Consider the following 24,378-nt stretch of genomic DNA (forward strand, 5'->3'; position numbering starts at 1 on the left):
GGGGTGCACAATCCCCCACATTAGGGGAGTGGGGGGTGAAGCCATTCTACCTTGGTGAGTTTAAAATAATGTAATTTGTTTTATAATCACTCTGGTAACAAAGTATTTTTTTTTCCCCTGAGAAATATTTTCAGTGATGTATATCTTTGCTGAAATGGTATTTGATGCTTTAAGTTCGACAATCAGGCATTCTGCATATTGCAGCTTTGATGAAATGATATAGACCTAGATTATGTGTAGTAATGATATGGCAGTAAAATGCTAGAACAGCCTTCAGTACTATTTAAAATGTTAAGTTAAAATGCATTTTCTTGTATTTGGGATAGTAGCAGATTTAGCAGATGCTGAAAATATTCAGTACAAACCAGTTTTACATGAATATATAATGACTATCTCATAATATGTTGTGGTAGGTTACTAGTCTGAAGACACAGTAACAAAATTTCATGAGTTGCAACTCAACAAAGAAAGAACTCATTGGACACAGCTGATCCAGAAATTACCTAATGGAAGAAAAAAAAATGCAAAACTGTCTGTTATTACAGGTAAGCTCCTGTTTTTTTTCCACAAGTGGGAGATATGGTCCACTGTACATGCCCCCCCCCCCCTCCACACATAGTTATCAAAATAAAATATATCAATGTAATGGTACAACCAACATAAAAAAAGAAAAAATCTCTTAAAAGAAATAAATCACTTCTGGTCAAGGTTTCTATAGAAAATAATGATCTAAGGGTTCAGCTCATCAAGCAATTGCACTTGACAATCAGATGAACAGTCATTATGTCCTTATTTGCATCTACCATTTTTTTTTCAAACATGGGTTTGTCATATTCTGCATCACCTAAGGTAGATGGAGAAATTCTGCAATTTTTTAGAGATGGTTACCAGATACAATTTTACATCATGATTCTGTCTCGCTAAAGTCAGCAATGGGCTATAAACAGTTAAAGCAAAACTTTTTTCCCCAAGGAGTTCTTTTTAGGATAAATCAATTCAACTAAAAAATATATGAAGAGGATCACCAAAGGAACACTGCAGCACAAAATCCAGAAAATTTATTGAAAAAAGCGCTTTCGTCAAAATCATAAGACTTCATCAGAACAAGAACATACAAAAAATGCCATATTTAAATACCCTAACCCTTACAGCCATTGGTTGAGAAAGCAAACATAATTTCCTGTAAAATAATTAAACAGTTTGAAAAGACAGTAACACATAATCACAGTAACTGCCCACTACACTGATTCCATTAGAGTCAAGAACTATGGTAAAATTACTACTAATAGGAAGTGTTACTGTTACACCAAGGGAGTGGTATATATTGCAACCTGTATGGTATGTGAGGGGTACTATGTGGGGAAGACAATCAGAGCCCTCAAACAAAGAATATATCAACACAACTATGATATACTAAAAAATAAAGAAACCAATGCTTTATTTATATATAAAGGTATACCCAACACATTATTTTAAATTTTTTTGTACTTGAACAAGTAGACCTGGGTCCACGAGGGGGGCCCGAAGATGACTTCCTTGAATATTTAGAGCTCAAGTGGCAGATTAAATTAAATGCATGTCAACCACCTGGGCTCAATGACAAGTTATCCATTAGTTCTGTATTAAAACTAAAATCAACTTTATTTATGTGATTTTATTCAAGATCTGTGTTTTAAATCATACTTCAATACATAATACATTACTGTCTATGTGGTTGGTAGGTGGCAATTGGTGTGTTGTAGTGGGCAGTTACTGTAATTATGTGTTACTGTCTTTTTAAACTGCTTAATTATTTTACAGGAAATTATGTTTGTTTTGTCAACCAATGGCTGTAAGGGTTAGGGTATTTAAATATGGTATTTTTTGTATGTTCTTGTTCTGATGAAGTCTTGTGATTTTGACAAAAGCGCTTAACTTTTTTCAATAAATTTTCTGGATTTAGTGCTGCAGTGTTCCTTTGGTGATCCTCTTCATATATTTTTTTACTTGGTTTTGGTGTTCGTTATTGATAAATCAATTCAGTTATACTGCAATGCTACATTAAATATTATAGTGTGATAACACTCATTATGGCCAGTGAAATATTTATTTTATTTATTTATCCACAAAATTAAGGTCAGGAACAAACTTGCAGGTCATTTGCCTTTGCTAATTCTTGGAAATGACAAGAGTCAGTACAGAGCAATGTTGCTTTTTATACCCAGTAGGTATTTAGGGGACGAGGGCCTAGAATTTCTGCAGTGACAGATAAATACAGATCAGTTGTGATAATAAGGTAAAAGCACAGCTACTGTTTGCAGGCACCTTGCAAAGAAAGAAAAAAAAAGAAAGTCATAAAGGAGATATTCTTAGCAAAAGTTCAGTTTATAGTACATGAATGTGCGGTTATATTCATAATAACTGCAACACTCAGTATTATGACTTCATAGTACAAGTGCTGACAGCAATTGTCTTAGTCTTACAGATGTATCCATATGCAAGCTGTTGATCAAAACTGAATTTCCAAATGTTAACTGACAACATTTGTTTGTATTAGTATTAATTGGAAGCAACTGCACAGTTAAAAAAGTATTAATGTGCTAAAATGACAAGTCCGACTCTTAAGGAAGAGTATAGTCGAGGCTCTGCCAACATTTGAAGGACTATGAATCGGTAGCATAAAAAAAATGGTAATTTAGCTAACTGACTTTGTGAGGCTTTAAAATCAGCTGTGAAAAGGACAGGTGAAGCTCAGTTGCTACAAGAAATTAGGGTAATACAGGAAAAACAGTTTTCACAAGCTGGGTTAGCTGCTACGGTCTCACAGTACTGATCTTTCATATAAACTGGAGGACACCCTGCTCTTCCTTATGTCTCGCATGAGTCATATAAACAGAAGTTGAATTGAATTCTGGATAATTGAAAACAAAAGTTCAAAACAAGATCAGCCATTTGTTGTATAACATATTAAAAAATAATAAGAGGCACTTAAAGAGATTCTGAGGAATTAATTTAGAACAAAACATCAACCTAAAATTAAAAAAAAATAATGTGGTGCTTTCATTTAAGGTACTACTCAGACATTTTTTTGCTTAAGCGCATTCAATAGTAAGTGCTTAGATTTATTATTTTACTGTATGTGTGAAGGTGTCATAGCATTCACATTAGTGTACTTGCCTAGAATTCAAAATTACAGTTTTGCTATATAAAAATGTACCTGTGTCAGACTTTTCTTTGCAAAACTGTAATGGATAATTAGGCCAGAAAGTTGAAGCACTTTGGTTTATATACTAGATGAACTTCATCAGATCCTTGTTTTATCTAAGAGTTGTAAGTTTTGTGAAAATCAAATTTGTTGAGGATGCATATGTAGTGTTGTTCAACCTGATCTAGGCCAGGATAATTGTAACACTTATAATGAGGAAATAGTTTTGTGCGCTGGTACTTTTCCCTAATGAAGTAATGGCTGGTTCTTCTCCCTGGCATTGGAAGTGATTTCACTGCAGTGAACAGATCTTTTGAGCCATACATAGACCACACCTGGAAGGAACCTACCACCGATGGTAAGGGTTCTTGCCTGTTACTCATATCAGTAACCATAGGTAAAAAAGCCTGTCAATGTATTTTGGTCAACAGATAAATGCATTAGCCCTAGTATATTAAACCTGTCAGGAAAACACAATGATTTGCAGAAACAACAAACAGAAGGTAAAGATTACAATAAATCAGTTCAGAAAAAGGTCTAAACAGAGAAGCAAATGGTTACAAACAATAAACTATGATGTTCTAAACACTAGAAACCACCTGAAAACTCAAACAACAGGATGCACAAAAGTGAAAAACAAAGCAAAAGCAAATAAATATACCCAGGTGGACATAGAAACATGATTGTTTTTATTATGTTTAGCATTGTAAATTCAATGGGGTAGCCTAAAAATATGGTAATATACTTTTAATGGTTAATGTAGGTTTAATAATCCAGTTGCATATATTTACATAGTAAGTAGTTAACAAGCCATGCCATTATGATAAATGACCAAGTCTTGGTTTATTCTGGGTGCATGAAAAAGTCCATGTATGAAGGCTAACTGTCTTATTTTCTGAAGTAGTTTTAGAGCAGAGTATCAGCTTATCATGGTCTAATTATGAATAATAATATGACTGGTTTATTTATAACTAATATATGCCCTCTTGGTTTAGATAATTATCATAAATTATGTTAAATATGTGCCTCTATATATCTTCCTTCTTTGTTTTTTAGAATTTGACTATCATCACAGAGGAGCATAGGTGAACAGAGAGAAGACTTTTCTAGTGAGTTCAGGGATGTAGCAAGCACATTCTATTTTGTACTCACAAGCTCTTAGTGCTACCCCCCCTCCTTGGACCCCTATCACTTAAATATGGACCCATCTCTCAAAATACTGACCCCAAGCACTTAATAAATGTAAGTAACATTTTCAGCTGTTCCCCCTAAACTATTAAAGATATATTTTTTTTAGATTAGCAATATTGCACCTCTTGTTAAAGGCATTGATTCAGACAGTTGTAGAGATAATATTTCCTGAAAAAGCCATGTTGATATGCTGCTCAGAGAAGATGTACTAAATAGGGTATAAAGAGTTTGCCTGGCTACACCCTTGAGTGAGTTTACTTAATTATACTGACTGGTAAGACACAAGGACATTAGATTGCAATGATTATTTCTTCTTCTCTTCTAACTCTTTAGCTCACTAGGCATATATGGCTCAGCCAAAAAAAATGATAATCATATGAAATGAAATATAGGTCAGTGCAATCATATCAGAGGTTTTCACAGACAAGAAAAACAAGAACCAGTGTTAGATCTACATTTATTAAGAATGTCTTAATTTGTAGGTAAAGGGATAACCACCATACCCACCTAAACCACTTATTTAAAATAAATAAATGACACCAAGACATTCTGAACTCATTTTTCCTAACATAGCTGCCAGCATGTACAGATCTATAGATACATCCTTCAGATCTCCATCTGTTTAAAAATATGGTACAAAGTATTAGTGGCGAGATGAAATAACTGCTACTGCAAATATCCCTTGCTGCATTTTTAAGAAGCAACTCTGCAACAGTTTTATTAAGGTGTACAGAAAGCTCCTGTTACTGACTGAACATATGTTGAATTCTGAATCAATCTGTTGAGTCCTATTAAACTTATCATAACACAGCAAAACATATGAACATTCATTACCGTGCTAAATAAACATTACCTGTCAGCAAGAAGCATTTTATAGAAATTACCATTTTAGACCGTCTAACAGAATAGCGTGTCCTAAAAAAACTGGTTTGTGCCATTAGTCTTATCAAATAAGAGTGCATTTATAGCAAAGTGACATCTTGCAGAGAACACGGTGTGAATAAATTCTCTGTTAAGTGAATGAACAGATGTTCCAGTAATACAACGTTTGGGCACAGGGTAGGTGAACTGTAATAAAGCTGTAACTTTAGATGACTAGATGACTTTAATGAATATTATTACTGCAAAGAAAGTGCTGTATTGGATTAAACAAATAAATATCAGGACCAGAATGTGTCAGCTGCTCCCATGATAGATGCAGTCCAAGGCATAATGAAGCAGTCATTAAAGCTAGAACAATGACAGTTTCCAAGAATTATTTTCAACAAGTTTCACAAAATTCCTAGGAACATGGGTAATTATGGCGACACAATTTGTGCAAGTAGTTGGTATTTTTAACTACTAAGATGACTTTTGGATTGTCTCATAATTTCTATAGGTAGATTAAATAAGAAAAGCACAAGCAGTCAAAATCTAACAGTATATAATGAAAGCTGCTATTGTCCATATATCATACCCTGTACATTTTGGCATAAATTAAACTTGTCAAATTGATTTTCTGATAAGAAAAGTCATAATTATGTTGAAATTTAATTTAGCGTAGCAAGTTCTCTTTTAATTTTCATATCAGTACCCAGGCCAACCTCCGATAATCGAACATTCACTTTTGCAAACCACTGTTCACCAGGATGAAAAGAGTGAATTTTCAATTAAGCAAATGGGAAAAATCCCAAAGTTTTACACAGGGAATGGAGGCAGTTGGTCAACATCAGAAAATTTGCCCTTTTCCCCACTGTAGTATGTGATCTCGGAGTTGGTGTATACAGTTAGGAGGGGTGGGGGAGTGGAGCCCCCCCACCTGGGTGGGTTTGACATACTGCAGTGTATGTGAAGGTTGAATGTTGGCCAACCGCTTTTATTTTCTGTGTGCAAATCTGCTGATGTGAACATTCGTTTAATTGAACATTCACTGTTTTTGTCTCGACAAAGAGAGTTTCACATAAGTGAGCATTTAATTATGTAACATAGATCCCAGTTCTCATATGGTGGTGTATTACATACAAGTCTCTCAGTCCACTCACTGATTTACATTTAATCCTTTAGGTTGATTTGTTTAATGAGCAAAAAATGTGTTTAATGAGAAAAATATACCACAGAATATTACATGTATGCTTCCCAATAAACAACTTACAAATAAGATTGTGACTGCTCCAGTGAGCGACATACACATTATGCTTTCTAACAAAATATAAGTAATAAGCAATTGTGTGAGCATATTATATTCATTTTATGGTATCACTGTAATTATTTATAGAAAAGCAGCCTGTCACAGTGACAATGCACATTATTAGAATTGTAGCAAGTTGATTTATCTAATCCTTAAATCCATGATGCAGATTGTACTGTATTGTAAAGGTTTATAAGCATTACATCAGGAGCATACCCTGTTTACCTCTGGCAGTAGCAATTTCCAATTCAGATGCAGCCTTACCTCAATGATGTACAGTACCACACTGGGCTTTCTCTCTGGCCTACTTCAAGAGTACATGCGGCAATCCTGGGGACAAGATTATGGCAATGAGTCATGTTATAGCAAAAGTGGACTGTAGATAGTAGTTTATTGGTTTATAGATAAACTACCAAACACCAAATAGGTTCCACATACGGTTTCGGCGGTTCAAAACCTAGCCTTCTTCAGTGTATAACAATAGAACCAATCAGAAATAAAGGTGTTTATATATAACGTACAATTCAATGATTGGTTGTATAAACCAATGACTCAAGCTCATGAATATTAAACATAATATTATATTTTTTTACATCTTAATACTAGAATGTCACAAACATATTTCCAAATACATAGAGAATACAATGACATATCTTGTTCAAAAGTGGAATCTTAATATGTGTCAGTAATATGTGCAATATTTTATAAATATTCATTTAATCCTGGTTTACAAGTTTGGTGATCCACTTTTTCTTTAGGTCAAGTTTGGTATGCCAACCACCTTTGTTAGTTCTGTCACCAATAAATTTGTCAATTATTGTAAAACGAAATTGTGCCTTGTTATGTGTCAGTGTGTGTTTATATAATGCATTAGATGTTTTTACATCTAATATCACTCAAATGTTCTGATATCCGTAGCTTAACTGGTAAGTTTGTCCAACATAAAATGAATGGCAGCTACAATGTGCCATATAAATGGCCCAACTTTTGTTTTTGCTATGAGTTTACAATTAACACAGTGACACTTGGAAACAACCTATAAGTTTATCACCCAAAATAGTTGTTTGATATATATTTGATAAAAAGATTCAAAATGATGTTTGTAATGGTTAAAGTAACCGCTAAATTTTTCCTTTTGAAGCGAAAATAAACATGTGTTAGGAACAATAGATTTGGTTTTAACATCTGTAATGATATTAATAAAGGTATTGGTGTTTCTACCATATGTGGTAGTAAAGCGAATGTGATTGTCTTGTTTCGTTTTTGTTTATATTTTAACAAGTTTGATCTATGTAAACCTGAGGCATGATTCAAAGCCATTGTAACATAACCTGAGTTATATCCCCTGTTCCTAAACCTGGTGCACAGATCTTGAGCATGATGACCAAAACTGACATTAACAGAGCAATTTCTTCTCATTCTAATGTTTTGGAATATTTTTAGCAATATGTTTTGGATGAAAGCTGGGCGTGGAGAATGGTATTATGCTCGAAACTTTCTATAAGTCTCAGTTTTTAAAGTATTATCCATATTCCTTGTTACCAAGACATCCAAAAAAGTTATGGATTTTTGATCATAACTGATGGTAAATTTGATCCCCCATTTGTTATCATTCAGATATTCTACAAATTCAAGGAGATATGGAATGTCCGATCTCCACACCATCCAGCAGTCATCCAAATATCTACGCCAGATGTCTATGTCAGGCAAAAAAAGGTTGTGAGTAACATCATAGATCATAATGTGTTCCAAATAAGCCATAAATAGGTCAGCATATAAAAAAAAAGTGGATCACCAAACTTGGTGCTCTTGGAGTCATTGGTTTATACAACCAATCATTGAATTGTACGTTGTATATAAACACCTTTATTTCTGATTGGTTCTATTGTTATACACTGAAGAAGGCTAGGTTTGAATCCGGGCCGAAACCGGTATGTGGAACCTATTTGGTGTTTTTTATCTATAAACCAATGTCTCCTTTTTGCTATTCATTTGTTTCTCAGCCGTGCAACTCCCTACGTGCAGGAAATACTTGGTTGGAAATGAGTCATGTTATCCCATGAAAATGCCTGCAGTAAGTGATTTACACAGCCAAAAAGTTTCATAGAACCAGTCAGCTGTAAAAATCACCATTACTATCCACCTTAAGTACATGGTCAAAAGCTTGTATTCGCCTGTTAGTTTTATTGGGAGAAATCACATTAGAGGTAAGTGTGTGGGAGTATAATTGTTAAGCAGTGTTGGGGATTGTGTGCATGTATGTGTATGTGTGTAGCTGCAAGTGTGAGTGTATACAGAAGCATAAGTGGTCTGAAGTGAATGTATGTGCACCTCCATGTTTCTGGTAAGGGGATTAGTTAGGAAACAGGTAGAATAGGTGCAGGCATGTGTGTGTGTGAATGGGTGTGAGTGTACTTGAGTGAGTAAGGGTGAGGGGGGTATACACTTGATACACCAGTGAATGTAGGTGTGTGCTTATGTGTGTATATATATATATATATATATATATATATATATATATATATATATATATATATATATATATATATATATATATATATATATATATATGTGTGTGTGTGTGTGCGTGTGAGTGTGTGTGTGTGTGTGTGTGTGTGTGTGTGTGTGTGTATTTGTCTGGTGGGGCAAGTTCATACCTGTCAACTTCCCATAGACTAACAAGGACTGGTTGTAATATGGGGGTAGGCACCAGACACCAGGGACACTACATAAATATTATTTTAAACCACTTAAAATGTTAAAGAGCAGATTTTTGTAGTAAGAAGCTACAGAGAAAATTTGATGCAAAAAAAAAAAAATCATTAATATTTGGCAATATTGACTGACTCAAAGGGTGCTGGAATAGGCAGAGGGTAGTTCAAGAGGACACTCTTTGATAGCAGGAGCAGTTGAGAGGTACAGGATGCATGTTTTTGTGTATGTGTGTGTGTGTGTGTGTGTGTGTGTGTGTGTGTGTGTGTGTGTGTGTGTGTGTGTGTGTGTGTGTGTGTGTGTGTGTGTGTGTGTGTGTGTGTGTGTGTGTATGTGTATGTGTGTGCGTGTGTCTGAATGAGTGTAATTGCATGAAAGAACTCTTTTTTGTTGCACCTTACTACTCATAGATAGGCTTTTTCTGAATCTTGGCCAAAGCATAATGAAAGGATGAAAGGTACATTGTCAAAAAGGTTAAGATAACAGATGCAATACAAAATTAGTGCGTATTTTTGGTTATGTTTGGTAAAGCCAAATTATGTGTTTTCTGTGAGACATCTGTTTTGATATACAGTTGCAGTCACAATCAAATGCTACTGCATCAGTAAAACCATTGTACAGACATTTCTGTTGGAAGAGGGGAATAAATATGTGACTGTAACCCAACTGACCAGAGTTCTATTAAAGATTTGTGAACCTACTGGAGTTAGTATGGGGAAGATAAATGATGAGGCAGAGCCTGCACAACTTTATTGGGAGGGCAGGTTTGGGGGTACATGATCGGTGTACTTGTGCTGGTGTCTGTCTATATTGCCATATCGAATGGTAATATTACCAAATACGTAAACGTCGACACAGACATAGCAAACGGTAAGATAGCTGAAATGTTAAAATGTTGAAAACCAAAATCTCAAATTATTTTAGTTGGCCAGCATTTCATCCTGCTTGCTACTGAGTAACACAGGTTCATAGGTTCATAGGTGTGTACTAGGCTAATGGCAGTGGAGCCTTTACAAACCTAGCCCATAGGATTACCCTGGCATCGTGCCACCCGACCTTAGTTCCCAGTCAAGTAGAGCTACTGGAGTGATCCCTGGGGTGAATTTTCTATTTCTCATCCACTCATCAAGTTTTCTCTTTTTAGAGGGCCAGTGAAGTGCTCTGTTTGACTTGTACAGGAAAGTCTATTCCATAGCAAGGGCAGTCTCTGGGTTATGAACCTGTCCCTCCAGCAGGTTCTGTTGATTGTGGTAATGAAGTTGAGGTCACTGGAGCATATGGTGCAGAGGGATTGGGATTTCTTTAGATGTGGCATTTCTAACAGAGCTGGATCAGACAGGGCTTTGTATGTCAGGCAGAGATCACCTCTAAGTAGGCGATATGAGACAGCGAATAGTTGGAGTTTTTTTAGTCTGTCCATATAGGACAAGTGTTTAAGGCCTAAGATTCTCTTTGTGAGGTACTTTTGTGGCCTCTCTAGTTGTTGCAGGTGTCTGTTGAGGTACATGCCAAATGGGGCATTGTACTCGATGACTGGCCTAATGAGGGAAGAGTAGACGTAGACAATGACCTCTTTTTTCCAGGATGCAAAACCTTTAGTAATGAGATGTACCACATAGAAGGACTTTCTGACCACAGTGGCAATGTGGTGTTCAAAAGAGAGGTTGCTATAAACCTGTGTTCCCAGATCTCTTCTAACACCTTCTGTGTTCAGTGGACTACCATCGATGTGGTAATTCATGGGAACTGGATTTTTTCCAAAGGGGATGATGACACATTTTTGGCATTGAGCTTAAGGCCATGGTTCTGACCTCAGTCGTTGGTCTCAGTGAGGCCTTTCTGTAGGATGTCACCATCACTTGGGGAGATAGGAATAGCTCCCAACATGCAATAGTCTGCAGACTTTGTCAGCCAGAGACCATTTGTGTTGGCCTGGACTTCAGAGAAGTAGATACCAAACAGGAGAGGACCCAGGACCGAACCCTGTGGGACTCCACTCGTAACTGGTCGGCAGTCTGACTTGAAGTCTGCTACTTTCACACTGTGGGTTATATCTGTGAGCCACTTTGCAGCCCATCTAGTGATATAGGGGTTGATGCTTAGCTTAATGAGTTTTTCTATGATTCCTGAATGGGGAATGGTATCAAACGCCTTGGCCAGATCAAGGTAGGCTGTATGAACCACCTTGCCTTCATCCACAGCTCTGGTCACCGACTCAAAGAAGTCGACCAAGTTGAGCAGGCATGATCTACCCTTCACACGATTCCCTATATCCTTGTTTATTAGGTCCATGATGATGTGTTCCATAGCTTTGCATGTCAAACTCGTCAGACTAATAGGGCGATAGTTCCCAGGGTCTGTAGTCACTCCTCCTTTGCGGAGAGGGATGACTGTTGCAGTGCACTATTCGGTAGGGACAAAGCCTGAGGTGAGGCTATGATTGAATAGGGCACACAGGTGAGGTGCCAGTTCACTCTGTAGGTCATGTAGAACACAGCCAGGAATATTGTCAGGTCCCATGAAAGCTGTATTCTTGGCCTTGGACAGTGCTGTTTTAACCTCTGCAGCAGTAATACTGGGTACCTGGCAATCTACTGGTATTGTGATTGGTCCTTTGGTGGGGGGGGTTAAAGTTGGCACTGAATCTGTCGGTCAGTTTCCTGGCAAAAATAGGCAGCCCTATCTCTCACCTTTGCTATACGTTTTAAAACACAAACTTAGTGTACATATGTCAGATTTATAAGCAATAAAAATACTATAAATTACTCAAAATAAACCTGTGCATCTGTTTGGTGCATTCCATTCTATATTTAACACCTTCACACTTTTAAAAGTATAGCTATTGAATGTAAAATAATGAAGATTTAGTTAGTTACCTTTATGTAATATTTTAATTGCAGCATATTGTTTTAAAAGCTTGGAGATGTTGTTTGCAAGCAGTAAGTAATGTAGTAGTGATGTACCATGTCACTATACACAGTGTGGCAAACTATGATACTTTGATATTTTATTTTTCAACATTTTAACATTTCAACTACAGTACTATTCGATAGTTCTGTGTCGATGTTTACGTATTTGATTATATTGCCATTTGATATAGTGGTATAGACCCCTTGTGCTGAGGTACTTGCATAAGTCACAAGTAAAAAATGGTAGCATCATTGCCATGCCAGAAACCAAATGCAGAGGGCTGAGCAATTGAGGAATGCATCACCGTAACAGAGAAGCGTTTTCTTCACATTACTATTGCAGACTTATCCTAGAAGGCAGTTCTGCATGTTAATGCAGTGCAGGTCTAAAGAAAAAAAACACTGTGAGGCACAGTATGGTTGGTTCTTTCCCTGCGCATCCCAATCAAAGACACATAATGACTTCCATACCCTGCACGGGAGGATCAGGCCTGCCAGTTTAAGGGCTACACTTAAGGGAGAATCTCTTGGCATGTGTCACAGAAGGATGCCATCATTACAAGTCATAGGAGTTTCCAAAGATAAGCACATTAGGAGCTGGTAAATGAGGAGTTTGAACTCAGTGAGAAAAATATACTAAAAAAAAAAAGTAAACCTATTGTACTACTTTTAATGCCATCATTTCTTTTCTGGGTCTCAAAAACAATAAACAATACATATTGTAAATATCACCTGCGGTCACACAAACACACACACATACACGTGACATATAGACACAGACACACACACACACACACACACACACACACACACACACACACACACACACACACACACACACACACACACACACACCCAGACACACAAATGCACACTGTCACATTTGATCTACTACAGAAGGCTGACTGATAAAGAAAATTTTGGATAATTGCCTTATAAACTAAAAGCACACTGCCAACAGATCAAAGATAAATTGATAAATAATATAATCAGCAATGACTTCCTTAGCTAAACTTTCTTTATAGTAACCTTTACTTACTGCACATAATAGGTATTTCTGTACTCTTGGTCTGGTGCTATATTTTGCACCACATTGCTGCATATTTTCTTCCCTTATACCATTACAATTGCATTTTTGAAATAGACTAATTTCATATTCCAACTGTTAGACTTCACAAAACTGCAAAAGAATTTGCAGCTATAACCCATTGCATTTCCATTGTGCCATGTAACACATCACTGTCAGAAAAACTATAAGGTTATAGTTATTTGCAAAGTATACGTGCCTTCGTTGAAGGTTGGACGTTGAGCTGGCACCTCAGCGTTCGTGAAAATCTACTGCCAATCATTAGTGGACCGGAGTTCCGCTGTGGTGACCCCTAACAGGGAAAAGCCGAAAGACCAACAACAACAAATACTGCTAGTTGTTTGCCCCATTATTTTTTTACCTTAGCAGCTGGTGTTTACACTTAAAAATGTATTTATTTTCAAACGTAAATTTTGTAAGATAAAGGAAAAGGTCCCACACTCTTATAAGGATATCCATCAAGACATCCACTTTATATATTCTGCCCACATAATCCACAGACATCTTACTCCCCAGACACAAGACATTTTCATTCTTAGGCAACTTACGGCAACTTAACATAAATGCACTTATAGATTTCTATGGTGCTTCTAAATATACATTAATTTCACTAAGTGACATTTTTAAGTAATAGCCATAGACTAATAGCATTTTGGATCTTGCTTCAGTCCATCATGGATATAACCAATGAGACTAAGGGGGCCAAAGGAAGTAACTGGAAGTATTCCATGCTTATGTATAATGGGATGGAAAGGACAGCTAAACTGCAAGGCCTACTGTCATTGCCCAGTTTTCTGATCAGGGATTATGGTATCTACTTCAGCTGAAATAATGACCAAAAAGTCAAGAAACAGGGAAAAGGTTATAGAAAATATGCAGACAAAGGTTAGTTAGTAGGAAAACTCTGCACCCAAATGGAAACTCAGAACATTTAGACAAAGTTCTTTTAATGAACTTTCAACTTGCAAAACATATTAATATCAAAACAGGATTGATATTATGGTTGCACATCTCAGTGCTAGAAGTCAAAATAATAAGATGCCTGACCTTAAGGCATTGGGAAGGTGTCCATATATGTGTATTCACTATAACATGATTTAAATGCCCAAAAAGTCCTGACTCCATTCTGTGGTTTAGCTCCTTTGATGCCTTGAGTCCCAGTGACAACTAAGCTGGCATGTCTATATTATCAGAGAATATACCTCCTCTAAACTGATCCCCAGAGACCTACAAATAAGGTCATATGTTATACTTTCTAGTATTCTTGGCCAAAAGGCCTTATTAGTATACCGCCTACTTGGAATTTAGATCATAAACCTTGCCCCTGTCCATAAAACTAATCAAGATTTAAATATCATACAATTTTTGGATTCTCTTATTTTACAAGAAATATTATTCAAGATTCCTGGAATATTCTGGTTGATAAATCTACTTCTCATTGCTATTTTAGTAGGAGGAAATTTTAAATTTAGATTGGAGTTTTATGGGTGATTATATTAGAAGCTATATTCAAATTAAGCCGTGTTTTTTTACCTCTTCTTTTTTAAGTTGAGTAGGCTAATATCATATTTCCCCTATAATACATGTAGTGTAAGGAGAATGGGTTTAGTCTGAAGCATCTGTCTTTTTAACTTAGATCTGCAACAGAAAGAATATGTCTGGTCAATTTTCTTTGGATTGATTCTATTCTGTTGAGCTGAGTACTTGTGTACATGCAGCTGAAGTTATTTTATTCTATTAATAGAGTAATATATAAAATACACAATTCTACCATACCTTATCATCCCGTAATGAATTTCTTTTTAGCATACAGCCCATCTGTCTCAGGGCTTTGGCCCTTTTATTATTAACTTGTTTGTCAAAGGTTAATTTATTTGATATCAGTATCCCTAAGTCTGTGTATTTTCTAACTTTTGACATAACTAGTGTCAGTGAATGTTTTACCCGCAGTGGTGGTGCTGCAGTAGCGTTGTCGCCTCACAGTAAGACGCTGTCCTGTTCGATTCTCAGCTAGAGCATCTTCTGCGTGGAGACATGCATGAATGGACATACCTTCATTGAAGGCTGGGTGTCAGGGCTGGTAACTCGGCACGTAAAAATCAACTACCAATCATTAGCGGACCAGAGTTCCGCTGTGGCAACCCCTAACCGGGAAAAGCCGAAAGACACAACAACAACAACAAGTGTCAGTGAATGTTTTATCATATTCCTGCCAAAGTACATAATCTGGCAATTCTTCTTGCTAGAAGATTAACATATGTCCTTTGCTCAGACCAAGACATCTTTTAAGTACTTTTTAATTCTAAAACAATTATTGTCAACTACAGCCATAAAGCTAAACCTTCAGAAATTATCAAACCTATTCATCCAGCAGTTTCTGCTGGTTGAAAAGGTATCCATAGCTGGGTGGAAAATAAAGGGACCTTGGACAGTCATCTGTGGGACACATTGATTAGTAGGTTTACCATTTGAAAGAATTCTTTGTAATATCACATGCTGTGTTCTATCACTAAATCAATCATATGTCTATCTTAGAATATAGTGATTGATCTCAAATGATTTCAAGGTATCAATAATCATGGAATAAGGTAAAGCTACCAAAAGCATTTATGAAGTCCAGGCACACAACTCCAGTAGATAGGCCTAGGTCAAGAGCCAAGCTAACCTGAAAATAGAATTCTATAAAATTCCATCAGGTTGATCAAGGTAGATTCCTCTGGGAGAAACCATGCTGTTTAATGTCCAAGAGATTCTCACTGTGGTCTGAAGCAGATAACAACTGCATAAAGCATATTTTTAAACATGTATTAGGCTATAGTTTTAAGGTACTAGCCTGCTGTCTTTTTTGCATGTGGTGGTAATAACAGATGTTTCCAAGAATTTGAAACAATTCCTTTTTAATAGGCCACATAATATAGATCTTAACACAGGAACTAGAGTAGTTTTCAGTGATGATATTAGAATTCCATCTCAATTTGGATTCATCAGAGGAAGGTCATGCTTATACAACCTGATGACTTTATTTTTTTTGAAAAGGTCACCAAAGCTATGGATGAAGGCAAAACCCTATTCAGTAATAGTAGAAAAGCTAAATAAACTGCGAATAAACTCCTATGTCACCCACTGAACTGCCAACTGGCTCTAAGATAAGATGCAGGAAATCAAAATAGGGGATGTTACTTCACAAAGAGACCAGCAACCAGTGGAGTCCCCAATGGTTATGTGCTGAGACCTCCCCTGTTTGGCACCCACTTTTGTGAAGTGAAAGCTAATAGCAAGGGGCTCTGGCTGACTATGTCTGCTGATGGCTGCTAGCTAGGCCTAGTCATTGAATCACCAAATAAATTAGTGATCCTGAAGGAAGGTGTGTCTCAAAGAAATAACTGGTGCCAAAATCATGAACTGAAACGTTATGCCATAAAATGCATTATTGTTTCATTTTTGAAGACATCTATCCCAGGAAACTAGCATAGTAACAATACACCCCAAAGAGTTGTTTAGGATTTGGCAATGTATGTAAACAGTAACTTAACCTTTAACCAACATGTTTCTCCTGTTGTAAGAAAGTCTTTCTATATTGCACAGCTTATAAATAAAGAGATTGCATCTAAATCTAGAGATGAAATTGTCTCCCTTTTACTCAACCTTAATAGGCCAGTTATTGAATATGATGCATGCATCTGTCCAGACACATGCAACAACTGGAACACCTACAGAAATACCTTACTGAAAGGATACAAGGCCAAAACAACATGGCCTACATGGCCAATTCAAAGCCCTGTCACTATACTAGATATCCTACAGACTGATAAATAGTGACCTGTATTAAGCTAAATCTCTTCTGCACCATCAAAAGAATGGTTTGGAGGGACAGATATATCTCTGTCCATACTCTGGAACAGATTCTCCATCCACATGAAATAAAATTCATCCCTGTCCGTGTTCAAGTACAACTTGAATCTATGGATGGGAAACAGAAAATTTACCCAAGGACTGCCCCAGTTCTAATGGACAGAGGTAGCTCCTAAATACCTTACCCCATGCTTGGGTCTCCTCAAATTATCCATGGTATGGTCCCAGTTATTCTCTTTAAGCGTAACATAATTATCAGCCATGGGATGGTTAAGGCCAGTCTGTAACTAAATGGGATAAGTTAATTTGAGCACAAAAAGGGAAACTGTCTAGGGTTAAAATGGCCCACAAGGGCATCTTGCATAGTACTTACCTGTGAACCTATGAACCAATAAGGAATATTATCTGGGCCCATGACTATTTTCTTAATGATTTTATTTAGTGATCTAACAACCATGGCCTCAGTCATGACACAAGACCTTCTGGAAAAGGATGTTGTGTCATAAGCTTAAAATTCCTTTTTGTTGCTGAGTTAATCTAATGACCAAATAACTTACTGACCTCATTTGCTATTAAGTCAGAATTATCTGTTTATATTGCATTCAGTGTTATTATTTTAGCAGAGTGATTCATTTTAACTAAAACAATTTATGTATTTATAGCAAAATTTCTTAGCAGTTTTTTGTCATTGACCTGTCTCAATTCAAAAAGTATTTTTCTTTTATTAAATGCAAATCTAAAATTTGTACTCATTCTATTACATTTAGCATTGGGCCTGTGACTAGGGCATTTTCCAAGTTGTCTGAATACCCTTTTATTCTTTTTTTATAATTTTGTTAATATACATGGTCACCCCACCAGAAAGGTAATTTAAACTTCTGCAGGTTTTTGACAATATTCTGTTGAGGTTTTTTTCCTACAATGTCTGACAGTAGAGGCACAAGCATTCAATAAACTGAGTCCTTTTCTGAGTTATTCTCAGAGCAGTTAATGGTGTTCATATCATCACAAATTTTATTCTAATAAATTAACCTGACATTATATTTTACCAATTAAGCCATACAACATGTGAGTGCTCTTTATGTTAAAGGTTAGTGAATAATGATCAGAAAGTCCCAAAGTTTATCCAAATTCAATGTCTTTAACAAGTCCATCACAGTTTGTTAACATGATGCCTAATATATTATTTCATCTGGTTGGATCTATCACTAGTTGAGAGGAGTTGTTTTGACAAAGTTGATCAAATGTTCTTGGTCTAAAATAGAGTTTCATCTCAGACTTTCCCACTCAGTGTTGAGTAGTTTAAGTCCCCTAGTAATATTACCCTAGTATGGGATAAGTATTGATGTATACTTGCAACAAATACCAAATGCCTGATCTTATGCATTAATTGTTTCCTATAACACATAACACACTATTATCTGTAATGGTTCAGATTCTTTAGTTACCTTATTATCAGCTACTAATGTTTTTTATTGTAATATTAGCCAATATTATTTCAACATGGAGTGACCTGTATGTCAATAGATGTACACTGCCCCCATGTTTGCCTTTTCTTATGCCCTCAAATTTAATGTAACTAGGGAAAATAAGAAAGCCGGAGTCACATGACTCAGAGTCACGTGATTCTGTTAAACCAACAATGGTGAACAGAAATTAATGAAATAAGGATTATCATTAGGAAGCATGCCAGGTATACCAAATCTGTGGATCCAACATTTAACACAAGTGAACAATGGATGGTGAAAGAACCTTTCTTAATATATAAAAGTGGACAAAATTTAAAGAACAGATTTGAAAGTCCCCATTATTCTAGTAAAACACACAAACAAGGTAGAGGAACAAAATAATGTGGACATGCAAGCGATGCGCATATATACATAAGAACAGGTGGGTAATACTAACATATTATGCTTTTTACCTAAAAATGAGAAAACGTATAATTGTGGATCCACAGGTGTGGTATACCTGGCATTTTGTGGTATACCTGGCATGTTGCAGAACATGGCAGGTATTTTATATGGGGAAAACAAGAATGGGAGAACTAGAATGCACGAGCATATGTATAGCATTAAAAATGGAGATATAAATAATACTGTATTTAAACAAACAAACAAGAAAACATGCACTGTATTTTATACAAATTGAGTTTCATATGAGACTGAAAAAGATGCTTTTTGAAAACTGCAGTATGCTTTCTGAAACTTGCAAGTTGCCCTCTGACCTAGTAATTGCTAGCACAGCAATATTCATGTTTATGCCTTTTGGAAATGTACTTGAGAAGCAGGTGCTTATCTGCTAGGTCAGAAACGAATGAATGAACAATGCCATATTCTGTAAATGTAATGATCTTAGACAATCAGCTCTGTTCGAAGGATGGGAACATGTGCAGCTGCAGTAACTTAGAGATAAAGTAGACAAAGAATTATTAGAGAAATGAACTGCTAGCATTGTGCTTGAATTAGCCATAGTACCTTGAATGGTAACATAACATGTATCTAACTGGGAGTATCAAGGCCATGTTGTTTTCCTCAGGAAGGTTCACATAAAAATTGATAAATCAGCAGAAATTCATGGGAAAGATGGTCAGCAGATGATGATGAAAAGGTGGTAATCTGTTATGTCAGCATGGTAGGACATAACCAGTTTAAGAATGTATAAAAATGAAAGTATTTCCTGTTTCTGGTTAGACAAACTCTGTATTAGCACATTTTTGTCTCCTTGCAGCAAGATTAAAGTGCCTTAACCTGAACCTACCATGTTTTGATCATTTTTAAAGTATATTTTTCCTTTGACAGTTTGGTCCTTCGAACCGGAAAGTACCTCTCGCTCTAGGCCTAGGTCAGAATTGGGCCCGGTGGCATGCATCCGTACGGAGAAGAGGCCAAATCAGCTCTTCTGCTTTGAAAGACCTCCGACTGAATTGTCATTCGAAAGAGGCCAGCCACTGTTTCTGATCTGGGATTGGAGGACGAGACAACGATCCGGTGGATCAACTCATGGAGGGTCAGGTAAGGAGGAATTACCTTATTTCTGTTTTAAGATCAGGGACTAATTACAGAACTGTTTTTTGTCAGGTAGATTTGCATGTGCAGATCAGGGACAGAAAAAGGGGTTACTGTTTTTGTCATAGATCAGGAAAACGGAATAGATAGGCAGTTATTCTAGATAAACTGTGAAAATGTATAGAACTGTGGTACCACATGATCGAAAGGGTTACGTAACAATTTACAGCTTAGCTAAGACAGCAATGGGAAATCAGTGCACAAAAAGTTCCCGAGACCCGCCCCTAACTGAAGACGCGAAATATATGCAATTACAGTGTGCCGACAATGTTAAGTATTACACAAAATGGGTTGATAAGTATAAATTCGATGGTAATTTAGATAAACTTGCACTTATAAAACTTGTTAAGCAATTAAAAATAGATGCGAAAGGTCAACTAAAAAAGCAACGACAATTAGGAGTCCCTCAGGCGCATAGGTGGCTTGAGGAAGCAAATCGCTGGGAACAGAGAATAAAGAATTCAAAAACAATGTTCTTAGACAAAGAAGACAATAACTTGGTAATAGCAACGGCCCCTCCTTCGCCCCCTCCACTTCCGTTACCAGAATATGAAGCGAGTGGACAAACTGATCCACCTCTGCTATACCCAGCTGTTCCTGCAAAATCACAACCGTTTGTCAGGGATCCTATCGAGCAAAGGTCTCGAACATGTGACTTGAGGAGGGAGATTGAATTAAGTGAAATAAATAGAAAATCACAGGCTATGAGTGAAGAAGAGATATGTCCACTCATAGAAGTACCAAATCCTCAGGCAGGACTGGAAGGACAGGATCCGACTCTTTTAGTTTATAGACCGTGGACACTGGAAGATATCCGGAAAGCCACGGAGGGAATTCCCCACCCAAAAGTGAATTTTCAAAAATTTTTAGAAGACTTACAGGGTATGAGATTAAGTTACCATTTGAATGGAGAAGAAGTAGAAAAAGTAGTTAGACAAACTGTGGGTCCAGATTGGCACATGATCAGTGCCGACTGGAATCCTTGTGACGCACAACTCAGATCACTCCCACATACTAATGCAAAACTGGATGGCAGAGTGAAAGGTCTGACAGACCGAATGTCTGAAAAGTGGAAGCCTAGGGCTGATTGGACTTGCATTAATCAGTGCATTCAACAGGAAGGTGAAACAGTTGATAGATATTATGCTAGACTGTTAGAATGTTTTAATAACCACTACGGAATGCAGATACCAGAAAACAAGACACAAGATTCCCCATATGAACAACAATTAAAGAATGCATTCTTGAAGGGTAGTATAACTCCCATTAGCAGCTTTATTACAAAGCACATGGTAGATCATCGTACAAGTAGATTACAGCCATTACTTGAATATGCTAGACATGCAGAGAGACATTTTAATAGTAAAAAGAAAAAGAAAACTCAAGTATTTTCGTCAGAAGATGGGTCAGAAGTGTTTGTAGTACAAACTGGGAGAAAGGGTAAGAAAAATGCCCAGGGAAATAAACAATCTGACAAGCGATCAGAAGATTTTGAAGAAAGAAAGAAAAAAGGTGAATGTTTTAAGTGCGGGAAAAAAGGACATTTAGCAAGGGATTGCAGGCTAAATAAGAAGGTGACTACAGAAAATAAGGAAGATGAGGAATGACTATATGATAGTCAGGAATCACTGAATGAAAATAAGCAGGAAAAGACAAGTGCAAATATGATAGCAGGAGTAGAGGATGTGACAGAAGGGGTAGAGGATGTACATGAATTTGCAGACATCGAAGAAGATGAAATTTTGGACTTAGCTTTATTGAGCTTAGAGCTTTACTTAGCAGACACAAAACCGGAAGTGATGCTTCTGGTAGAGGGGAGGGAAGTCAAATTTTTGTGTGACTCAGGGGCTTCATGGATCCTGATACACCCTTCCAAGTTACCGGAAGATTCAGAATCACCAGTCTATATACTAGTGAAGGCAGCTAATGGACAGCTGTATCGGGATCCACTCTCCAATGACATAGCAATAACAGATCCCGTTTCAGGGATGACCCAGAGAAGTAAAATTGTGGTTTCTGCAAAATGCCCAGTAAACCTTTTGGGTAGAGACTTAATGCAGATATTTGGCATAGCTATAGTTCCAACCATGCAGGGTATGGAAGCACAGTGACAGATGGATACTTTTGTAGTGCGACCGGAGGGTGAGACATATTATTGGTACAGCCAGGACTTAGTTACGACTGGTCCAGGGGCAGTAACAGAAGAACTGATGATCGTAGCCATCAGTAAGTCCCCCTCCCTCGACACTGACAAACAGCATTTGTTGCATTGTACTCTGTATTACTGTAATAGACCAGGACCTGATAAAGATTATGAACAGGAATTGTTTCAGAACCATGCAAACAGACTAGTGTTACGAAATATGTACTGGGATGCAGAGAGAAACAGTGTAGTAAGCTGTTCATTGCCCCAGGAATTTTTAGCACTTTACAAATCTAATCAATTGCCACATGTTAGCTTAACTAAGAATAAAGATGTGAAATGGGCAGACAGATGAAAAAGTCACAAGGTGGGAAAAGCAGACAGACTTAGAGCTCTCCGAACAAGGAGTACAGAAACAGAAACTGAATTGGATTACACAGACACACCCAGCTGTGCACTCACAGGCTAGTGAGAATAGCTGAGTATTACTCTTATTAGAATGACAGGAAAAAGTCTTGCGAAGTATACCAGACATTCTCTGGTCAGCAGGGAAATCAGATGTAGGACTTATACGAACAGCAGGACCAGTTACTATTACGCCAAAATCAGCATTTAGACCACAGAAAAGACAGTATCCCTTGAGAAAGGATGCAGAGATAGGAATCAAGCCTATTATAGCAGCCTTACTTAAGGAAGGAGCTTTAATAGAATCTCCTGATTCACCATGTAATACACCCTTATTTCCTGTCAGGAAAGCAAACGGGGAATGGCGTATGGTCCAAGACTTACAAGCTGTAAATAATGCAGTTATACCCAGGGCACCAACGGTGCCAGACCCACACACTTTACTGAATGATTTAAAGCCAGAGCAAAAATATTTTTCTGTGGTGGACATTAGTAATGCATTTTTCTCGATACCGATACACCCTGACAGCCAATATTGGTTTGCATTTACATTTCAGGGAAAACGGTATACATACACAAGATTACCCCAGGGATATTGTGAAAGTCCAAAAATATTTGCACAAGAAATGGCAAGCAACCTGGCGGGATTCATCCCACCAAAAGGTAGTTAGATTTTACTTTATGTAGATGATAATCTGCTGGCAGCCCCCACCCAGCAAGAATGCAAAGAGGACACGATAGCTTTATTACAGTTTTTAGCTACTCAAGGTCACAAAGTAAACAAAGACAAGCTACAACTTTGGAGAAAACAAGTTAAGTACTTGGGATATGTAATATCCAAGGAAGGTAGAATATTAGATGAGGATAGAAAAACAGCAATATTACAGGCACCTAGACCAACTACCAAGAAGGAAACAATGTCCTTCCTGGGAACTACTAATTTTTGTCGGAGCTGGATACCAAATTATGCTTTGGAATCTGCTCCACTGGCCAATTTAATATTCAAAAAGCCGATGGCAGCACAGGATTTATTACAATGGACACCTGAAGCAGAAGCAGCTTTCTGCAAGTTGAAACAACTGATAGCATCATCCTTAGTTTTAAGATTACCAAACTATCATAAGCAATTTATTCAAACTGTAGACTGTAAGCAGGGTTATATAACATCAGTGTTGACACAGCAACATGGGGACAAGCAACGCCCTATAGCTTACTACTCATCACAGTTAGACCCAGTGGTGCGGACCCTGCCCCACTGTGTACAAGCAGTAGTTGCAGCTGCAATGGCAGTGCAGGCTTCGGCCTCAGTAGTGTTATTCCACCCTCTCACATTGAGAGTGCCTCATGCAGTCGCAATTATTTTACTGCAAGAAAAAGTAGCATATCTTTCTCCTGCTAGACATCTTTCCTGTATGACCATACTGTTGAGCCAACCTCATATGACAATTGAACGATGCACAACTTTGAATCCGTCAACCTTGCTTCCAACCCCTGCAGATGGCAAACCACACTGCTGTTTGCAGGAGATTGAGCAAAAGACATTACCTAGACAAGTCCTTTTGGATGTTCCCTTGGATGATGCTGAGGTGACATACTATGTGGACGGCTCATGCAGGAGGGGTCCTGCAGGACAGATTCTAGTGGGGTATGCAGTCGTTTCTGA

Source organism: Protopterus annectens, chromosome 2.part2 (genome assembly GCF_019279795.1).
Source record: "Protopterus annectens isolate FY-2018-M chromosome 2.part2, PAN1.0, whole genome shotgun sequence".
NCBI lineage: Eukaryota > Metazoa > Chordata > Ceratodontiformes > Protopteridae > Protopterus > Protopterus annectens.